The following is a 23,482-nucleotide window of genomic DNA, read 5'->3' as shown; positions in this document are numbered from 1 at the left end:
CCGTTGTCTACCTTCACATGGCAAAGATGTGAGCTCAGGAAGCAGTTAATCCTTTGAACTTCTGTAGCAAATAGCAATCAAACAAGTACATAATAATCCTGGAAATAATTCAGATCACCTAAACCTTCATAGTATTTAAATGTAAATGTTGAATAATTAGCACATATAATTTATTCAAAGAATGTTGCTATTTTCCTGTTTTTTATACTGTTCACAAAACAGTGTAATCTGAAAAAAATCTAAAAATATGTATTTTACTCTGGTACTGTTCAGATTTTGATCAAGGTCCCATTGTGCGATGAGCTGTACAAATGCATAAGAAGATATGCTTCATGCCCTGATGCGCTCAAAACTTTTCTCTAAATATTGGTCTGCAAATTATTCATGAGGCGTTTGTTTCCTATGCTGTCACTGCAAATCATTTTATGTCCATTATTTGCATTGTTCATGTGGTTCTCTCACTGCCTGGATTACTCTCATCAACATAGTCTGACTTGGAAAATTTATAGTTGATGTACAATTTGTAATTCATTTTGGGAAATATTCAAGCATATAATTCAACTTTCAGTTTTTGCTGAGCAAAAGGAAGGCTTTCATGTTAGGAAAGCTTTGGTATATTCTTCTTAAGGACATAAGAATGGCCATACTGGTTCAGACCAATGGTCCATCTAGCCCAGAATCCTATCTGCCGACAGTGGCCAAAACCAGATCCTCCAGAGAGAGGGAACACAATAGGTAATCCTAACATGATCCCCCTCCTGTCACTGATTTACAGACAGAGGCTAGGGACACCATTCCTACCCATCCTGGTTAATAGCTATTTATGGTCCTAACTTCCATGAATCTATCTAGCTCTTTTTTAAACCCTGTTATCCTAGTCTTCACTATATCCTCTGGCAAGGAATTCTACAGGATGACTGTGTATTGAGTGAAGAAAAACTTCCTTTTGTTTGTTTTAACCTGCTGCCTATTTAATTTCATTTGGTGACTCCTAGTTCTTATATTGTGGAAATAAGTAAATAACTTTTCCTTGTTCCCTTTTTCCACACCAGTCATGATTTTATAGGCCTCTATCATATCCTCCCCACCCCGCTTAGTCTCCTCTTTTTTAAGCTGAAAAGTCCAAGTCTTTTCAATTTCTCTTCATATGGGACCCATTCTAAACCCCTAATCATTTTTGTTGCCCTTTCTGAACCTTTTCCAATGCCAATATATCTTTTTTGAGATGAGGCGACCACATCTGTATGCAGTATTCAAGATGCGGGTGTACCGTGGTTTTATATAGAGGCAGTAAGATATTCTCTATCCCTTTTTTAATGATTCCTAACATTCTATTTGCTTTTTTGACTGCCACTGTACACTGAGTGGATGTTTACAGAGAACTCTCCACAATGACTCCAAAATCTCTCTTGAGTAGTTGAAGCTAAATTAGTCTCCATCATACTGAATGTATAGTTGGGATTATTTTTTCCAATGTGAATTACTTTACATTTATCAACATCAAATTTCATTTGCCATTTTGTTGCCCGGTCACTTAGTTTGGTGAGATCTTTTTGAAGCTCTTCAGAGTCTGCTTTGGTCTTAACTATCTTAAGCAGTTTAGTATCATCTGCAAATTTTGCCACCTCAATATTTACCACTTTCTCTAGATCATTTATAAATACGTTGAATAGGATTGGTCCCAGGACAGACCCTTGGGAGACCCCACTAGTTACCTCTCACCACTCTGAAAATTCATTCCTACCCTTTGTTTCTTGTCTTTTAACCAGTTCTCAGTCCATGAAAGGATCTTCCCTCTTATCCCATGATAACTTACTTTACTTAAGAGCCTTTGGTGAGGGACCTTGTCAAAGGCTTTCTGGGCTCTTTTTAAATATTGGCATCACATTAGCTATCTTCCACTCATTAGGTATGGAAGCTGATTTAAAGGATAAGGTTACAAACCACAGTTAATAATTCTGCAATTTCCCATTTGAGTTCTTTCAGAACTCTTGGGTGAATGCCATCTGGTCCCAGTGACTTGTTACTGTTAAGTTTATCAATTTGTTCCAAAACCTCCTCTAGTGACACCTCAACCTGGGACAATTCCTCAGGTTTTTCATCTTAAAAAAATGGCTCAGGTTTGGGAATCTCCCCAATATCCGCAACCATGAGGACTGAAGCAAAGAATTCATTTAGCTACTCCCCAATGACTTTATCATCTTTGAGTGCTCCTTTAGCATCTCAATTGTCCAAGGGTCGCACTGGATGTTTAGCCAGCTTCCTGCTTCTGATGTACTTAAACATTTTGTTATTATCTTTTGAGAGTTTGTCTAGCTGTTCTTCAAACTCTCTTTTGGCTTTTCTTATTATATTTTTACACTTAATTTGACAAAGTTTATGCTTCTTTCTATTTTCCTCACCAGGAGTTGACTTCCACTTTTTTAAAATCTGTCTTTTTATCTGTTACTGCTTCTTTTGCTTGGTTGTTAAGCCATGGTGACACTATTTTGGTTCTCTTACTGTGTTTTTTAATTTGAGGTATACATTTAAGTTGGGCCTCTATCGTGGTATCTTTGAAAGGTTTCCATGTAGCTTGCAGAGATTTTACTTTTGTCACTGTATCTTTTAATTTCTGTTTAACTAACCTCCTCATTTTTGTGTAGTTCCCTTTTCTGAAATTTAAATGTCACAGTGTTGGGCTGCTGAGGTTTATTTCCCACCACTGGGATGTTAAACTTTATTATGTTCCAGTCACTATTTCCAAGTGGTCCAGATATATTTACCTCTTTGACCAGAACCTGCACTCCACTTAGGACTAAATCAAGAATAGCCTTTCCCCTTATAGATTCTAGAGCCAGCTGCTCCATGGAGCAGTCATTTAAGGTATCAAGACATTTTATCTCTGCATCCCATCCTGAGGTGATATGTACCAAGTCAATATGGGGATAGTTGAAATCCTCCATTATTTTTGAGTTTTTTATTTTGATAGCCTCTCTAATCTTCCTTAGCATTTCATAGTCACTATCGCTGTCCTGATCAGGTGGTCAATAATATATTTCAATTACTATATTCTTATTATTGGAGCATGGAATTACTATCCATAAATATTCTATGGAACATTTTGGCCCATTTAAGATTTTTATTTCATTTGATTCTACATTTTTCTTGCACGTATAGTGCCACTCTCCCACCAGCATGACCCGTTCTGTCCTTCCAATGTATTTTATATCCTGGTATGACTGTGTCCCATTCATTGTCCTCATTCCACCATGTTTCTGTGATGTCTATTATATCAATATCCTCCTTTAAAATGAGGTACTCTAGTTCACCCATCTTATTATGTATACTTCTACCATTTGTGTAAAAGCACTTTAAAAATGTGCCACTATTTATCTGTCTGCCATTTCCTGATGTGTTAGACTCTTTTTCATTTGTTTGTGTCTCTTCTGATCTGACCCATACTTCCATCCTGTCTTCCTGACTAGAACATAGAGGATCTCTATTAATAGACCATCCCCTAAGAGATGTCTGTCTTATCCATGTGCTCCTCTGCACCCATTAGTTTTTCTCCAGCCTTTAGGTTAGAAACTGCTCTACAACCTTTTTAATGTTAAGTGCCAGCAGTCTGGTTCCGTTTTGATTTAGGTAGAGCCCATCCTTCCTCTATAGGCTCTCCCTATCCCAAAAGTTTCTCTAGTTTCTAATAAATCTAAACCCCTCCTCTCTACACCATCATCTCATCCATGAATTGAGACTCTGAAGCTCTGCCTGCCCTGCTCTCTCTCCTACCCTTCCCTATGTCATTGGTACCTGCATGTACTATGACCACTGGCTCCTCCCCAGCACTACACATAGGTCTATTTAGATGTCTGGAGAGATTTGCATCCTTCGCACCAGGCAGGCAAGTCACCATACAGTTCTCCTGGTCATCACAAACCTAGCTACCTATGTTTCTAATGATCGAATCCCCCATTATTAACACCTATCTTTTCCTAATGATTGGCGTTCCCTCCCCTGGAGATGTATCCTCTCACACTGAGGATACCATAGCATCATCATCATCTTTGTACCACAGAGCTAATGAAGTTTGAGAAGCCTCTGCATTTACTCTACATTAGTCTGGAGTCCTGTCTTTCACAGATACATTCATAGCATCCTACATCTTTGTTTAAGCACTTAATTATTGGAAATAAATGTGGTAAGGTCCAGGGACAGTTATAAAAGAGAAGGGTGGTTTCCTTTGCAGAGTGTTTTTTAAAATGGCTTTTGCTGAGAAACTTTCAAAGAGCAGATCACAAGGAACATCAAGTTCAGCAGGCTTCAAGTGGGATTCACTTTAATTGTTCTGCCTTGATTGAATACTTTCATATAATAACCAGTGTGCTCTGTCTCGCACCCATAATAATGCCTGAACCAGTTAGTGGAAGTGTTTATCTTTTGGAGTTGATCCGGCATAGTGTGGTATGATGTATCACATGTGTAAGTACAAGGTTAAAAAGTGGTGAAAGAAACCTGGGGAGCCTCCTTCATTATAAAAAACATAGCAACTGGTGCCTGGGGGGGGGGAGGGGAGAGAAGAGGGGGGTAAGGAAGGTCACCCAGAAGATCAGGTAGGGGGAATGAGAAATTAAAATTTTGGCAAGGGCACGGAAGTGGTGCACCTACCAGGTGCTACCACGAGTCACCTAAGCTAAAAAGAGTGTTGCTTCAAAACTACCAAATTATTCCTACCTTGTAGCAGGATTCAGACCTGAAAGGGGGAGAGGAGAGGGAGAAAGAGAAACATTGATGGATAAGAGATGCCCACTCTCTGCCCATATTTCACCCTGAACTCTTGAGAGAGTGAGCAGGACAGGGCATGCAAAGGCCTAGAGAGTTAATGTTTTTCACTGTGGAGGACCTTCCTAAAGCCCCAACCCAAAGCACAGGACTTAAGCATGTGCTTAATGTGACTGGCTGTTGTAAATTTGTGTGCATGCCCTGCCTCTGCTAGCATATGTGAGAATGTGGTAACACTGAGAAATAATGCTGGGCATGGGTCTGTTGAAATAAGACATTTGTATGTTATTGATATTGTATGTCAGTTTTAGAATTTAATTTCCTGTGCCTTCATTTGGTGTACCTTGTCCTTCACTTGTGATATGCCCATCAGCATGTCCAAGGGCTGTGCCTGGATTACTCTGTGCCTTTGTGTCAGTGGAGAGATGAATATAATTTCAGAAGCTATTCTGGTTCTTTCTGTTTCTGAAATTTGTCTCGGGGAAGTACACGTGAACAGACTTAGGGTACGTCTACACTACAGCGCTAGTTCGAACTAACTTAGTTCGAATTAGTTAATTCGAACTAAGCTAGTTCGAACTAACGCATCTAGAACTAAAAACTAGTTCGAACTAGCGTTTTGCTAGTTCGAACTAGTAAGTCCACATTGAGTGGACTCTGAACAGGGCTTAAGGATGGCCGGAAGCAGTGCCGGCAGGGCATAAAAGGAGGACTTAGAGCATGGAGATACTGTCTCAGGCTAGCCGAGGGCTGCGCTTAAAGGGTCCCGACCCCCACCCCGGACACACAGTTCTAAGGGGTGCCCCGCTTGCAAAGAAGTTCTGGCTTGGAGTGCCCTGAGTGCCCACACTGGGCACATCACACCATTCGGCCATCAGCCCGGCTGCACTTGCCGCAGGCTGCCATCTGGGGAGAGGGAGTAATTGGGGGGCTGCAGGAGAGCTTCCACCCCCAGAAGCCCGCAGAGCCAGCCCAGTCCTCCCCATCGGGGGCTCGTACCCCATTCCTCCCTCACCTCCTTCCACTTGCCCTTCCCTAGCCCCCCTTCTTCTTGATGTACAAAATAAAGATAACGTTTCTTCCAACATTGACTCTGTCTTTATTGAACAAAACTGGGGGAGACTGGGAAAAGGAGGTGGGAGAGGGGAAGAGAAAGGCTGGGAGAGGGGAGGGCAACTAACATGATCAGGGGTTGGGAACAGGTCCCAGATGAAGAGAGGCTACAGAGACTGGGACTGTTCAGCTTAGAAAAGAGGAGACGGAGGGGGGACAGGATAGAAGTCTGTAAAAGCAGGGGTTGGGTGGAGAGGGTGCATTCAGAAAAGTTCTTCCTGAGATCCCATAAAGAAGGACTAGAGGACACCAAAGGAAAGGAATGGGTAGCAGGCTTGAAACTAGTAAGAGAAAGTTGTTCTTGACAAAGCAAATAGTTAACCTGTGGAACTCCTTGCTGCAGGAGGCTGTGAAGGCTACAACTAGAACAGAGTTTAAAGGGAAGTGAGATCAAGTCATGGAGGTTGGGTCCATGGAGTCCTATTAGCCAGAGGGTAGGAGTGGTGTCCCTGCCCAAAGTTTGTGGAAGGCTGGAGAGGGATGGCACGAGACAAATGGCTTGGTCATTGTCTTCGGTCCATCCCCTCCAGGGTCCCTAGGGTTGGCCGCTGTGGGCAGACAGGCTACTGGGCTAGATGGACCTTTGGTCTGACCCAGGACGGCCATTGTAAGCTCAGGGCTCAGTGTCGGGGGTCTCAGTGGACCCCCTTGATTTTCATGCACACCTGGTCCTGGGTGGCCAGGCTGGCAGCTCTCCTGCCCTAGACGGCCACTTTCCTGTGCCTAGTGCGGAGATCGTGGACAAGGTCCACGATGTCCGCACTAGCCCAGGAAGGTGCCCGCCTCTTGCGGTCCAGGGCAAGCTCCCGGGAGCTGCCAGCCTGGTCCCGGCAAGAGGGGGTGGGCTGGGGGGCATCGGGTGGGTGGCTCTGTGCCGTGCCAGGTGCAGGGTCTGCTAGCTGGGTGCTGGCAGGCTTGCACCTGGCACGGGCACCGTAGCCAGCCCGTGCCCCTTTAAGGGGTCCGGGGCCGGGAGGGGGGCATAGAGTTTCCCTGGTGTTGGCCAGAGTGGCCACCAGGGAAACCTGGGGAGGGCTAGCCTCCCACTAGTTCGAACTAAAGGGCTACACAGCCCTTAGTTCGAACTAGCTAGTTCGAACTAGGCGTTAGTCCTCGTAAAATGAGGTTTACCTAGTTCGAACTAAGCGCTCCGCTAGTTCGATTCAAATTCGAACTAGCGGAGCGCTAGTGTAGCGCATAGGAAAGTTAGTTCGAACTAACGTCCGTTAGTTCGAACTAACTTTCTAGTGTAGACATACCCAGAATGTTTCTTGAAAGTCATATTGAGACAGTTACATTGAAGCAGGAATATTTCTCCTTTTTATTCTCCTTCCACAGATTAAACAAAAAATTCTTGAGATGAACCAACAAAAAGTGGTGAATTACCCGAAAAGAAAGTATGTTGCAAGAAGATTTAGATGCTTTAAAAAAAATCACCATATCTCCCAGTTGGCTATACATGCAATCAATAATAAAATTCATTTTGTGGACCCTTAAATTAAAGACCTCTATTTTCAATGTACATCAATATTCTTAATCTAAAATGGTAAAGTTTGTATAGTGTAGTGTGTGTGTATAATATATAAAATACCTCTAGAGTTAAAGCATCTGTAGTTAAACCTGAGTAACACTTGCCATTTTAGCCCCAGTGTTTAGTCGCATACAACTTTTTGTTGAATGCTAATTGTTCATAGTGAAATTTCCCATGCCAAGTTGTCTGTCTCAGGCGGATGGATTTTTTTTTTTTTTTTTTTTTTGAGTTTCAAACATTTCTTAGGACCAGTCAGATTAGAGGAGAAGGAGGAAGCAGCTGGAGATAGGAGGAAGGGGAAAATGGGGACAGGTTGGGAGAAATGGAAGAAGAGGTTCACAGTGAAAGGAGTCTGTGAGGACAGGGTCAGAAGCCAAATGAAGTGATGGGTGGAGGGATTAGAAGCAGGAAAGGGGATAAGGGTAGAATGGTTTGTGAAACACACAGACATCACAGTGGTGTAAGTGCTGTAGAAAAGCCTAAGAAGAAATGAATAATTGTGTTTCTAGTACACGGTCAGGATGGTATCCAGTAAATAGTCCTGGGCCACACACTACTTAATGAGGATAAAAGGAATATTGAAGAGCTCTACCCCTTTGCTGAGCACTGTCCCTGGTGCTCCCTGTACTGCATATGTTCAGTGGATAAACAGTGAATTTCTGTCACTAGTGCTGTCATTGCTACTTCACACATGAGCACCATTCACAGACAATCACCGTAACTGCAAAGACCTCACAAAATGAAACTGTTTGGCTCTTCTAAAACAACAATGTATTGAGTATTTTACTCATAACTGAAATCCTGATAAATGACGTCATCCTTCTGGTAGAAACAGTAGAGAGGCTGATCTGTTAGGAGTATGCTGCTTTGTTGACAGAAACACTTAGCTTAGCTGAAAGCATCATTTTTATACACTTAATAGGACATTCTCATTTTCAAAAAGGACTCCATTGACACATTTACGTTGTGCTAACAGCAAGTCCGACAGCAATAATTTGAGATGAAAGCAATTGCTTCCCTATTAAAATGCAGAACTGTTGGATCTTTATTGCCATGCTTTGGAAAGAAATTGTCACTTATCTGCTCCATCACAATAAATGAAAACAAAAGATCCTACAAACCTCTCTTTAAAGGTAAGAAATATTTTATTTAGATCATTAGGAGGAAAATGATCTGAGGATGAGTAGCATATTGGAGAGGGGGAGTCAAATTTCCTTTTCTTTAATATTATGTTGGATTATTTCCCCTGAAAGTAGTGGTATAGTTCAGATATCCTTTGTTGATTTTCCATCCAGAGTTTGTGTGCCTTTGGGAGAAGACATATGCTGTTATTGAACAAAGGAATTGGACTAATTTGCTATTATGTTTTTCCATATAGAAAAGGTATTTATAAATCGTTACTCTCTTTTTAAATTAAGTATAATCACGAAACAAGACAGAGAAGACTGGTATATGGTTTCTTTCTGCGACGTTGCATGAGCTGTGCTCAGAAAATGGCAGCTACTTCTAGGCACACCCTTAGGATTTATGGGATACTATACAGTATTCTCAAACTGGTGCTCTTATCCCCGACAACATCATGGGGGGATGATGATTATTTAGAGATGTGTTTTTATAATCTGCAGTTATAATTTTAAATTAAGGTTCTGTAGACTAACACAGTTAATTCAGAAACTGACGGTATGTACCTGTCATTGACAAATGCCTGTTAAATGGTTTCATTACTACTTGAATGGCTCATAGGCTCAGTGTTCTGCTAATAGGTCTGGACACTTTTTCAGTTTTAAGTTAAGTAGATCCTCTCCAGAGGAAGCAGAGTCCCAGATGAGGAATAGGAAGAGTGGGCAGGGAGACAGTAGGACTCAGTGGTGCCACAAGTTTTTGGGTGCCCTACACAGCTATTTATTCTGCATATGGGTAAGGATGGCCTTGGCTATTTCTCCTGAAAGCCTCATAATAATGTATTAGTGTAATTCACAGAAAGGTAAGAAAAACATTTCCATAGCTCCATTGATTGCCTCTAACCTTGTCAGAGTAGGTGAGATGTTGGTAAGTTTAAATGAAGGGCAATCTCTCTGTAGGTAGGGAAGAGACTCACTAATTCTAGAGTGCAAACTGTTTGGAGCAGGGACTAGATTTGGTTTTGTGTCCCTTTAGTGGTTTCCATGGTAGGGTCCTGGTCCAAGACTGGAGTTCCTAGGTGCAATTGCAATACACACAGTAAATAGTGGAGTCAGTATCTGGGGTGGCTTCACTGTCCTGTTCAAGTAACCACCCTGGTCAGTCAAATTTCAGAGACAGCAACATTCACTAGGCCATTTTTTTAAAAAAAGGAAGCCTGAGGAATATATGTTAAAAAAAAAAAAGTGTGATCACATTCCCTCACATCTGCACAATTAGTGATGGCACGCACCAATGACAGGGCAGACAGCCATGATAAATGGTTGCATGGAAAAAACGAGTCAAGGTGAGTGAGATCTCTCACCAACAGAAGTTGATCCAATGAAAGACCTCACGATGCCCATCTTATTGATATGTTGTTTTCCTAATGTATGTTTTTCCCAACAGGGCTCCAACAAGATGGCATGCATGGGAAAAACAGTTCTATGATTCTTACTTTGAGTGAGGGTCACAAGGGGTTTGAACTGAAATTGCTGATGTTGACCAGTTTTTGAGCCAAATAAATGAAATAGTGGGATTTGTGGCTGGGAAACTTTGACAGCCAGGTGAATAATGACCAAGGAAAAGCTCAGAAGAAGACATAGCAAGGAGGCAAGAATGTTTTTTTCCCAGTGGCAGCAGGCACATTGTACTCATTCATGAGTTCTCTTTAGGCTGTGCTATTCCATTCTTTCCCTATATATTGAAGAGTATGAGGTACAGCTAAAAATACACACTTGAATAATGTCTCTAGTCCCACAATATAAAAGCAGAGTTACAAAATTTCCTGAAATCTGCCAAAAGCTGTGACTTTTAAAAACAGATTAATCCAGTAGAAGGCATCAAACACAGGCTCTAGTCATATGCCTGATTATGTTCAGTGCAGAATTGCACACACAGACACAAGTACAATTATGTTTTTAATAACTCTTCAGACTTATGGTAGGCATACTGGGATGAGCAGTTTGACTCAAAAGCCTCTCTTTTTTTCAGCCATTTCTAGTCAGCTTTTCCCATTGGGTTTGCAATGTATGCAAAGAAAGGGACCAAAATTAATTTCCCAGCTTGGCTGACTTTAGGATGAGGCAGTTGTCAATTGGCAGCTCTAAAGCGTGTTCTTGTGATTTGATTGGTGTCTAACACTTGTTCTCAAGAGGCTGTGAGAGAGGGCTGAGTTTTCACTCTACAGTACTTAAAAATTAAAGCCAGATGGAGAGTACAGTTATATTTCTACTCATTTAAAAACATGAGGTTTTTCATTAGAAGTGTTTGCTCTCAAACAAATAACTTCTATAATTAATAACAGACAGATTAGATCATGCCGTTACTGGAAATTTCCCGTTAATAGAAGGTTCTTCACATAGAAGTGAAACATTTTATGTTGTGAATTCTTTAAGTCTAAGTGGCATGTTTTCAAGTAACAGTCTCCTTTATTAGCACCCTCTTCTAACATAAAAATGTGTCAGATTGCTAGGGAAATAAGGACTTGTTCAATTGGCGCAAGTTCTTTTTTGTCTAGCTTGATAATTAATGTAACATCCCCTTTTAGGCTGTTGTTAGCATTCCTCTACTGCTTGTTATCATCTTTCAAGTTTTAAACTTCAAAGTGACATTAGTGATCTTATTGATTCAGTTTTTTAAATTCTTTCACTCTAGTGGCTCTTTACACTATGTCTGAGATAATAGTTAAACCAATAATCTGCCCAGGTATTTGAAAAGTACATAAAGGAAACAAACCCTTATTTGTCTTACCAAGGGCAAATTAAATTGAATACTGTGCCTATGAAGAGCTCTCAGTTTCACAATCAAGCCATCCCTTAGAAAACAAAATCCCTCAACAGAGACCAATGCTGAATCACTGTTGGCTACACCCAGAAATAGCGCAGCGTTAGAAACTGAAATAGGGACCTGCCAAATTCACAGTCCATTTATCAATTTCATGGTCATAACATTTTAAAATAATATACTTCATGATTTCAGCTATTTTAAATCTGAAATGGCATGCTGGTATAATTGTAGGGGTCCTGACCCAGAAAGGAGCTGTCCGGGGTTGCAAGGTTATTGTAGCGGAGGCAGCCCAGTATTGCTATCCTTATCTCTGCACTTCTGTTCATGGAGGCACTTCCTTCAGAGCTGAGCAGCTGGAGAGTGGCAGTTGCTGGCCAGGAGCCCAGCAGCAGCAGCGAAGAAGTAAGGATGGCTTGGTATGGTATTGCCAACCTTACTTTTGTTCTGCTGCTAGCAGGGCACACCCTTCAGAGCACGGTCTTCAGCTAACAGCTGCTGCTCTCTAGCTGCCCAGCTCTGAAGGCACCTTGTGACCCCCTTTAACTCTCTTTAGTCTCCCTTCCCGCTGTGAAAGCTGTGTAACAGAGGAGGAAAGCACACGTAAAGATCAGATTTAATGGTGGTAGACAGCATTTCTCAAATTGGGGATCCTGACCCAAAAGGGAGTTACAGGAGGTCACAAGGTCATGGCTGTTTTCACTAGCTGTAGGTCTTCCCCCAGCAGTTTCTTGAAGTCTTGCTATGTCCTCACTGACTGAATGTAAATAACATTTAACTTTGCTATTTTTAATGTTCCAGGTTAAAGGAGCGTGGATGTGTCTGGTATTTTTCTCATGCGAACCTTTCCTACAAAAAACATTACTACAGTTATCATAACTTTGTTTATCCATGCAAATTTCTACTGCATAGAAACACTGAATCTGTTTCTGCTGGTTTTTTACACAGATGTGACTCCACTGAAGTCAATGTGGGTATTAGTATAAAAATCAGTGCGAGACCAGAATTAGGTCAACTGTCTAGTCTTTGCTGCTAGTTATTGACTGTCAGTTTTTAAAGTAAAACACGGGAAATTGTGTCACAGGTCTTGACTTAAATCTGCATCCACTCAATGGGATGAATACATTAGCTCACCTAACAATTCTGAATACTTTTTTCTGCTCTCCTTTATAAACAAGGGTACGTCTAGAATACAGGCTTTTGTCGACAGAGGCTTTGTTGACAGATACTGTCGACAAAGCCTCTGTCGACAAAGAGCGTCTAGACTATATCCAGTTCTGTTGACAAAGCAAGCCGCTTTGTCGACATGAGAGTGTAGATGCAAAGGACAGTGCATATGCAATAACGCCTTCTGTTGACAGAACTCTGTCGACAAAAGGCGTTGTTCCTTGTAGAATGAGGTTTACCTCCATCGACAAAACTGCTGAGTTCTATCGATGTTATGTTGACAGAACTCGGCGGCAGTGTAGACGCAGATATAGTTTTGTCGACAAAAGTCCACTTTTGTCGACAAAACCCTGTAGTCTAGACTCACCCTAAGTGATCTGCATAGATATCACATGGCTCAGACACTTCTAAATCTATCTTCATTTTATACTTCTAAGAAAAATGCATATCACACACAAGTGTGTGCTGCATACAGTGTATAAATTTCAGCAATAGTAGTAACCAACTGCAAAGTCTATAATATTGCTGCTCTTCCTTCTCAGATCCTTATTGTATTTTTTCAGCTATTCTTTAAAGACCTGTGAGCGGGATTGTGCCCATGACAGTACAGCAGTGCATATTCAACAAACAGAAGGCAAACTGTGGCATGAATAGATTTCTCTCTGATCTGTAGCAGAAATAAAAGCTGCGTCCTTAACACCACCACTCTCACATATTGCTAGTAAGAAAAGAATGGCCATAGTAGGTCAGACCAATGGTCCATCTAGTCCAGTATCCTGTGTCCTAACAGGCCAATGCCAGATTCCCCAGAGGGAATGAACAGTACAGGTAATCCATCACGTCATCTATCCCCCTGTCACCCATTCTCAGCTTCGTGCAAACAGAGGCTGGGGACACTATCCCTGCCCACCCTGGATAATAGCCATTGATGGACCTATCCTCCATGAACTTATTATATAGTTCCTTTAAAAAAAATTCCTGTTATCCCAAAAGTATATCTAGAAACCCTTCCAATACAACAATAATGATTTTTTTGTAATTCTTATTCTATATATAAATGAAATCTAGTAATGGTGACTACAAAGAATAGTCGCATCCTCTCACATGCTGCTCTCTTTTCCTGGGAATAATAGCCTCAAAAAATCTGAAAAGCACAACTGTGGCCTCCTTTAAATCCCTTCTTAAGACTCTTCTCTGCCAGAATGCCAAAAAATCCCTGACACGGAGCCATGGACAGGCAGGTGTAAAGCTATAAAATGTTAACTCTGTTGTGCCTCAGCAGCAGCCTAGAATGTAAGTTATTTGGGGGCATGGACCATCTTTTCATTTGATGTTGTATAGTGCCTAGCACAACTAGGCCCTCATACCTGAACAGGGCTTTTTTGCTGCTTGGGTAATAATAATAATAATGGTTATCCATGTGCCCAAGAAAATCCACATAGAGTTCTAGTTCCCTAATTAAGAAATGGGGGGATTTCTGTTCAGCTGTCACCTTAGAATGGAATATAGAGGAGAACTAGAACACAACCAAAAGTTCTTTGGGTTGGACAGTCCTCAACTGAATGCCAAACAGTGGAATAGAATAGATTATATAGTAGAACTAAGTTTTCTGGGTATTGACAACATGAAGGATGGCTTAGAAGCCAATGATGGTCAGCCCAGAGCTGACCTTATGTTTAGAACAGATAATTTATCAAGCCCTTTTGTTTAAAAATTCAGCATGGTTATAAAATCATTTGCAAGGATGAAGCTATTTCAGGACTTTTTAAGGATTAAGTGCTTGCTGCACTTGCTCTATATGCCGCATTGCTAATTGGTTATAACACTTCTTTGTTGCTGCTACAGCTATAACAAAGGGTTTCTAAAGTAACCATAAATGTACTGGAATATACTTAGGAACATAAATGGATACTTCTAGAAGAAAGCACTTAGAATGTGTATTCTGAAGAAGAATTCTTTTCATTTCTCTTGGGACCATTGTGCTTCATAGCACGTTCTATTGTTCATTTGGACTATTGCATCAACATTCTTGGAAGGGGCTTTTGTGATTTTTTTTTCATGCTGGGTATCAGGCCATACACAGTTCTAAGCATTGTTAATGGGAGGGGGGTGCGGGGAAATCCTGTAGAATGGCTGAAACTCCTGCATTCCTTCTATACATGGAAGTGTGCATATTTTTCTGAAAATTATTTAAACTGTTCCTTAGCTTTCAAATTCTTCCTCCCCACTGCCCCTCAGCATTGAGATGTTAAATGTTTTCAGTGCAATCCCTTGCAAGTGTACTTGCTATTATAGGAAATTCAGTGGCTACACTGAATGGCCCTGGGCTTACTAATACATAAATGATGCTGGGGAGAAGACAAACATATTCTAATGCTCCCTAGGATTAATGTCAAGTATAAGAGCAAGTGAGCACAGGCATTCTTGGTGTCTGGGGTGGATCCTGATACTGAGGATGTTTCAGCCTTAGTCGTCTTATAGTAGCACCAGTCACTGCAGCCCTAACTATCTCCTACAGGAAAAAGCAAAAATACAATAGACTTAACTTTTTTTCTATTTTACTTGAGACTAATAGAGCTGTCTTAAGGGGATTTGGTTTTTAACCTTCTTAATTTTCTTTTATACACTTTCCTTCTTCTGTTCCTTCTCATATCTCTTATAATTGGGGTGCTGAGATCATCCTAACCTGCCCAGTAAAAGCTGGGGATGCTTATGGGGAGCTCCTCCCAAAGTGAGAGGTGAGGGGGAAATCTCGCTCCCCTGGGGTACAGAGCCCCCAGAAGGGTCCGAGGCCGGAGGTCAAATCAGTGAGGCAGGAGAGAAACCTAGAAGAGAAAACTTTATGATGCATGCATGCAGGCTGTCACACCAAGAGTGAAGCAGCCGTAGCGGTCAGCCCTGACTGGTCCTTTATACAGAATGCTTAGACAGTTCAGTTGTGGATTGTTATTCTTTAACATATCAAAGTCTCAGCAGAAGTACTCTGAGACTTCTGTTCCCCCCAGCAGTGCTAGAAGTAAGTTTTACAAAACAAAGGCACATGAGAATGTGGAGTGAGTGGTCTTACAAGGCAACCTGTGACAAAGATAAGAGTTTACATGATAATTTGTGACAGACTAGGAGTATCCATGAATTTGAGATAGTCATTCGTAAGGGTCTTTGATTAGAGTTAATTTGATTTCACTCTGATACAGGGAGAGAGATCTGGAAAACTTTTTAACCCTTACAGCAGTTTTCTTTCAGAGAGTTTTGATTTCTGCACAGTCTCCCCTTTGACACAATTGGAGTTATTTGATTTTCCCCACAGAGGCAGCTTGGGAGAAAGCACAAAGGGGCTTGTTTCAAAATTGAACAAGTAGGCAATACAGGCTGGCATTGGGAGCGGAAGTCTCATTCACTTTTCAGAGGTAAAAAGTCTCAGAGGAGTAGCCATTTTAATCTGTAACTTCAAAAACAACCCGTAGTCTTGTGGCACCTTAGAGACTAATAAATATATTTGGTCATGAGCTTTCATGGGTAAAACCTACTTCCTCTACCTTTAAATCCATTATTGAATATCCAGGGAGGTTAAAATGTTCCCCTACAGGTTTATTCCTGAAGTCTGATTTGTGTCCATTTATCCTTTGTTGCAGAGGCTGTCTGGTTTGGCTACAATACATGGCAAAGTGGCATTGCTGGGACTTGATGGCCAATCACAGAGGGAAATAGCTGAACTGCAGTTCATTTACAAGTTTCACACTTTCAGCTTGGGGTTGAATAAAGATATTAACCGATTAATGAACTACAAAGGCAATTTGCCCCGCCTTTTAATATTCACATTTCCACATCAAATGCTATGAATGGGACACATCCAACCTGACTTCATTAGCTTCATTAACACTGATTCTACAATTGACAGGTAACTGCTTTGCTGTTATATATACCCTGGATTCTGTAATTCCCACTCCAACTCATTTGATGAAGTGGGTTTTATCATGAAAACTCATGATATTTGTTAATCTCTAGGGGCACGTCTACACTTCACGGAAGAGCAACACTGCCATGGTTGTTCTTTTGGGGTTTAATTTAGCGGGTGTAGTATAGAACTGGTAGGTCGAATTCAAAGGGTACTTCCACTGATGCTGGTACTCCTGATCCTCATGAGGAGTAAGGGAAGCTAATCAGAGTGTTTCCTCCTGTTGTGTGAACGGCATGGAAATGTGATGTATACATCAACTCCAACTATGTCATTTACGTAGCTGGAGTTGCATATCTTACTTTACACTACTGGACTTGTGTAGTATAGACCAGGCTTAAGGTGCCAAAGGTCTGCTCATTGTTTTATCCAGAGGTAGATAATGATAGGTAAAGTGGGGACTGATTGTGAAGGAGCTTGGAAGTGAAGCAGATAACTCATGTCTGATGATGTACAGAAAGGTGAGGGGAGCCAGTTATACTCAATATTGAAATGGAATTAGAGAAATGAATAAAGGGTGCAATTGTTAGGCTAAGTGGATGGCTCTATTAGCAACTTACAGGAATCAACCATGTTTCAACAGGTCTATATTGCTCAGCCATCATTGTATTACTATGATGCTTTTTTCCATTTAAAATGAGTGGGGTATGATGGGAAAGCAGTGAATATAAAAACATAGTTTAGTAAGTAGCTACCCACAGCACAACTTCTGATAGTTTTTCTCATCATGCTGCTCATGAAAGAAGTTTCCAAATAGCAAACATTCAATTCAGATAAATGTCCAGACTCGGTGAACTTCTTGCTATAAAGATATTTTATTTGCTCCTCTGTGAATGCTACAACATTCACTTCATAGACCCTATAAAAATGTTTGGACAATTATGAGCCTTCTCTTTTAAAATTCTTTTCAGTGCAGACAGGGGAAATTCTGAGTAGATTTCACTGGAAGTTATTAGTAAGACAGCTGCACCTAGTTGGTTCAGCACAATCTCTTTTCTTCTTTAAACCTCATTGGTTTCCCTGTGGATCTAGTCTAGTCTTAAGCTACAAAAAGTTACTTTTCTGATTAATTTTTCTTCAGAGTAAAAGCTAGCTTTTTCTATATGCTTAGCAACTCCCAGGCATTTGTAAAGTGATTTAATTTGCATTAGAAGCTATTACAAAATCCTCTGAGAATTAAAGTGCAAGTCCAGGGGATTTCTGGGAGGATATGCATTTATATGATGTAGCCTGATCCAGGAATGGAAAGTAATGGAAGGTGAGAGTATTCATGTTGGTCATCTCTCAGCATCAACTCCTATGTATTGATGGTCTCAGAATTTTTCTGTCTGCTCCACAGACACTGGATTTGGACTAATGGAAAGCACTTGAAGTCCTGCTCTTTTATTTGCACCTCAGGAATGGTCACACATGCATGCACAAGAATGATATTCTTTAAGCACCCTAAACAAAATAAATACATACATTTAAAAATGCCAAAGCTATTTACTTTGTAATAAATACCACAATTGTCCCATTAATTCATTGGATGCAGTGTTGTTGTAGCTTAGTTGGTGCTAGGAGAGTATAGAGAGCAACTCATGGGAAAGACAAGCTTACAGGGAGCTCTTCCTCTGATTTAAGAAACTAAAGTGGCCTGTTAATGCCCTTCCAGTCATAGGGAAGAAACAGGGATGTGAGGGGGAAGAACTGGATGAGGGGTTGTTAGTGGATTATTGACTGGTATTTCTAGAAGAACAGATGCAAACCCTGCAGATGCGTCTTCAGTGCTACCTTGATCAAAACCTACACAAAACACCTTTCACAATCCAGAGCCCTGCACGTGCTTATCACAATATGTAGTGTGCCTCACGCGGTGAATTAAATACTTCAATAGGCGCAAGGTAGGTAGAAACCAGACAATCACTGTGGTCTCAGATGAACTCACATCGGGGATTGATAAGACAAAAATGTAACCAGAGGATGAGCACTTTTCACAAAGAGATCACTTTATATCTGAGCTATCAATCCTTTGCCTCCAAGGAAACCTGCACACCTCTTTTAAAAGATGAGCTTAAATTCATACAGACACTGAAAACCACAAAATGACTAGAGACATGGGTTTATGGTTTACTACTCCAATCTGGAATCCCTTAATAAACCTTCCTCTCAGGGGCTCCTCCCTTCCTTACGTCCCTGTGACTGGAGGGGAGTTAACAGTCCACTTAAGTTGAATGGTCCCTTGACATATGTGTTAGCTACCTATGCTACACAGTTTCACCTTGAATTTAGCTGTGACACTCTAAGTACCTTCCTCAGAGATTTTCCTCAGGTCTGAGAAAGGTAGACCACGTCTCTCTCCCTCCAGCAGAAATTGGCCTACTTGCCATTTATTCCTCATTATGTAGGCAGAAATCTTGATTTTTATTAACACAGGCCATACGACTCCCCTAATTAATTCCTGTTTGTATTAGAACATGTCTTTTAGAAGAACATCCTGTCTAGATTAAAAAAATTTCCAGTGATGGATATTGCACTTGTACTCTTGGTAAACTGTCCCAATGGTTAATTATCCTCAACTGGTAGTTTTTCTTCATAGCATATCAGGAATTAACACAGGTTAAAAAAACCCAGCAGAACCTGCTGGACCCCACATAGTAACGTGGACCCTGATGAGCTTGTGTTGGTTTATTTAGATGTATATTTTTGCTAACATGACTGTCACCTCTAAATATCACCAGTTAAAAGGTAGGATTATTTTGTTATTTTTAAATTACACTTTTCCAGCAAACTCATTATAGCAATAACATTGTTCCTTGTTGCCACTTCTCATGCTCCCATAAAATAAATGGCTGTTTATCAGATACTGTACACAAGTGGCTCTGAACCTGTGGTCCACAGATGCTTGGGGAGATCCACAGACTATATTTAAGGGGTCTGTGGAAAATGACACTGAAAATAAAGTTTCTGATCCCAGAAAAGGCTTTCTGGTGTGGGTTTTTTTTCTGATCAATCCAAAGTATGTGAATACCTGACTGACCGTTCAAAGCCCAGAAGTGATGTCATTAGCACCGAAACCAACAGCTTAGCGCCCTTTCTCATGCTGTAACAAATGCCATGCTGTGTGTGTGCAACATATACAGTTGAATTTTGTGCAGTTAGTTTTCAGTCTAAGACTTCTGTGGTAGGGGTCTAGGAACCACAGGATGAATTTTCAAAGGGGTCTGTACCTCCGTTTGAAATCTTTTATGGGACCACAAATTAAAAAAAGGTTGAAAACCATTGCTGTACATTATCTTCCAAGCAGGGTACAAATGCTCTCATCTCTCTCCCACCCCTCCATAACACCTGGGGATTTTAGGCAGAAAATCAGGTGAAGTTTAAGAAGTTTGTTATGGGGTTTATTCTTCAATTATACTTGCTATTGGATATTTGTTTTAAGCAACCATTTGTATGATACGTTGTTTGTTGCATGACTGTTGTGGGACTACAGGACTGAACAGCTATAGCTAGAACAACTGCAAATTAGAAACGTGAAACATTCTGCTCCCAAAGTACTGGTATTTATAGCAGAGCAATAGGAAGATCTTGGCTAACTCAAAGAGTTAAAGTAGTAGTCTCTCTCTAGAACATGGGTATAGATTATATAGGTCAGTTCATCACACGCAGCTCATTAAATCCCATTGGCATTCAGGGGAAATACTTAAGTAAATACAAGCTTAATCAACAATATTTTTGCAGCTATTAAGGTCCAGATTTACAAGGGAACCTAGGTGTTGAATCTACTAATTTGTATAAGCTTTGAAAATCTTTGGAATTCAGACCCTGGGATATGCATGTAGATTCCTATATAAAGTGTGGACGGTGATAAAGAGGCACCAAAGAAAGGGATGCACAAAAGCCAGCATGCTAGTCTGAAAGCTGCTCAAACTAGCCAATAGCAGGTCAGTATACATGCCCACGGGAGGAAACATAAGCACCTAAGGGATTTTTACAGCAAAAATGTAGGTGCCTACAGGGTTGGACAGCAGCTGAGTAAGGGGATTGTGCATTGAAGTAGCACCTATATCCCAGGTTTAAGCATCAAAGGCTCTTTGTGGATCTGACCCAAAGACCTGGCTCCTGCCACTCTTTCACGTAAGCGTAACTGGACCTTTCCAGGAAATTACTGTTTTTGTCAGAAAATGCTGACTTTGTGCAAATGCACCAATTTTGATTGAACTTTCACTGGGAAGGCTTCTTAGGTCTTGGATAGAATTTCTGGTCAATGAGGCAAACATCTACCCACCTCAGAATAGCCAATAGCTCTGTGGTAAGGGCTGCTCCCATGGAGCTGAGAAATCCAGACTCAAGACCTGTTCTTCCTGATACCTTGCTTCTCCCACATCCTAGGTGAGTGTCCTACTGACTGGGCTGTTGGTTATTTTGGGGGATGTCTTTCTTCTTTGCTTCTTTTTCATTAAACAATTCTAAGTCCCTTTGTTCGAATGAAGAGCGGATCTAAATTTCCAGTCCTCCATTTTTTTGTGTGAAGCAGCATTTGCTTTTTCGGCCAGCCCTATATGCAACTCATTTTGTAATTATTGACAAGGGCTGCAGGATGGGGCTTTGGAATGTTAGTTTTCATCAAAATTTATTATTATTTTATCCAATGGGATCATACATATAGATTTCCCTGTGCCTTCTAGTGACACTCCTGTTACACAAAAACAGAGTTTTGCTTCAGTGGTGCTTGTTACAGAACATAAATTCAGTAATGAATTCTCTCACTACTGAGATTACTAAATGATCTTATGTAGGCTTACACAGTACTGTACATGTAAATAGATGTGTACCAGAGAAAACGCTTTTCAAGGTTGCTTTTTTAAAAAAAAAAAGAATGTGTCTGAAGTTGCAACACCATCGTGAATAAGACAACTGTTATTAAGCTGGATATCTGGAACAGGCAGTTTTGAAAGGAATATTCCCTAAGGAAAACAAAGCTCCTCTCTCGTGCTGTTTTCTTATCAGTATAATGCACAATGGCTTCATAGAGCATTTTGAAACAAAGCAAAATTTGCATGAGGTGTCTTGTCTTCTCATTTTATAAATTCCTGCTTTCTAAAGCCATCAGTTACCAGCATGTCTGGAACTCTAGTTGAATTGTAGATGATGAGAGATGGAAAAATCAGTCTAGTAAACTGTTAAATCATCTTTCTGCAATGCAGTTTTGGTCTTTCTAGGACTGACTTGAGAGCAACAGGCACAAACTGGGGGACTTGATGGCATTGTCAGTTGGCATTGAAGAGAAAAATCAAATGCCATCTTTGCTTGTAAACACACAGTGAATAAAATCAACTTGAGATCCTGCCACCAACATTATTACCTTATTGTAGGGCTCAGTAAGACTGATGGCTTTAAATTTGGGGCAGAGGGCAGCAATCTGCATACGTAAATCAGGAACATAATACTTCTTTAATGCTAAGGAGAAGGGAGTGCCCTGAGCAGTTGCCCTTGCTATATATTTTGTAACCTATGCAGCCCCCCAGCTACTTCTCAGTGTTCAAGAGTCAGAAGGATATAGCCATATGGTACTCCCACCCCCATGTGCCCACTGTGTGGCTCTGTCTACATTATATGCTTCTTGTGCAAGAAGCCTTTTGCACAAATGTTTTTCCACAAAAACTTCTTGTGCATGAGCATGTCCACACCTCAAAGCACATTGCAAAAGCCATGTGCTTTTGCACAAGAGAATGTCCACACTACATGGACGCTCTTGTGCAAGAAAGCTTTGATGGCCTTAGCTGAATTATATCCAGATTTTTCTTTGCTTTCAAATTTATTAGTTACCATAAACTTGACAGAAAAAAATTCACTGGGAAAAACAGCATCTCTGTTCAGGAAAGCACGTCAGCATGGGTTTATGTTTCATTGAAAGTTATAGGACTTAAGCACATGCTAAAAGTTGAATGCTGTGCAGAATAGGGATAGGCTTAAGAACAAAATAAAGGGCTTTCATTAATTAGATGTATGGAGCATATCGGTCAAATGGGCCTTTGGCTTTCTATGGAATTTCACCCTTTGATAATTGGAGAATGGCAGACTTGTTTGGCGAGCACAAAAACAATCTGACTACTGAGACACTTACTATAGCCTCAGTTAAGACAGCTCGATTTTGTAAGATTGCCAGGTTGATCACTTAACCAGAGGGATTTGGTTAAGCTGAAGATACTTATTAAAAAGTTCAGATGGTTATGTGAATAGAACTTCTGAACCTCATGAGCTTCCCCATTCATTAGTCATAATGCAGTAGAGTTCTTGTGATAAAAAATGTCTGGTTTCGAGAGGATGTCTTTCTGCAAATCATGGCTGAAAGCCCTTAGCTTAGCACTGGAGAGAGACAGATTCAAGTTATTTGGGTGTAGGAAAGTCTCAAAAGAAGAGTTGCAAATACCTATGCGTGGGTTTGTTGGGAAATAACACTGTCATTACTGTACAGTGGGTAGATTTTATAATAAAGCTGAACCTAAAACAAGGTTAAGATAGCTAAAAATAGGCAACAATTGACCAAGTCTGTATCCTGTGGAAAGCCACAGCTCAAAAAGCTGAAATTCAGAGTATTTGCACATGGGAGTTGTTTGTAGAGTCATTCAATATTTTTGTGCATGGTTACAGTAGTATCGTTCTGCTGTAACATTGAAAAGAAAGGTGATTGGAACTGACAAATACCTGTAGTGTAATGTACTTGATATTGTACTTGCCTGCTTGTTAGTTTGCAGAAAAAAATGTACAGAACAAAGATGATTCAATAACTGAAAAACATCTTACCCTTGCAAATGGCAATTGTTTTCTGGAAGTATAAAAAGATCCTTCCACAGCAAGTCCAAAAAGTAATGTTAAATGCACAGCCTTTGATCATATTAATCTCGAAGATTAAATTGTAATGTTACACTCACTCCAATGCCCCGGTTTTGATAACGACACTGAACAAAAGCAGTATGATAACTGAAATAGAAAGTGAAATAACGCTCCTTCCGATGCTCAGTTTGTGA

Source organism: Pelodiscus sinensis, chromosome 6 (genome assembly GCF_049634645.1).
Source record: "Pelodiscus sinensis isolate JC-2024 chromosome 6, ASM4963464v1, whole genome shotgun sequence".
Taxonomy (NCBI): domain Eukaryota; kingdom Metazoa; phylum Chordata; order Testudines; family Trionychidae; genus Pelodiscus; species Pelodiscus sinensis.
Note: the sequence above shows the minus strand (reverse complement) of the source record.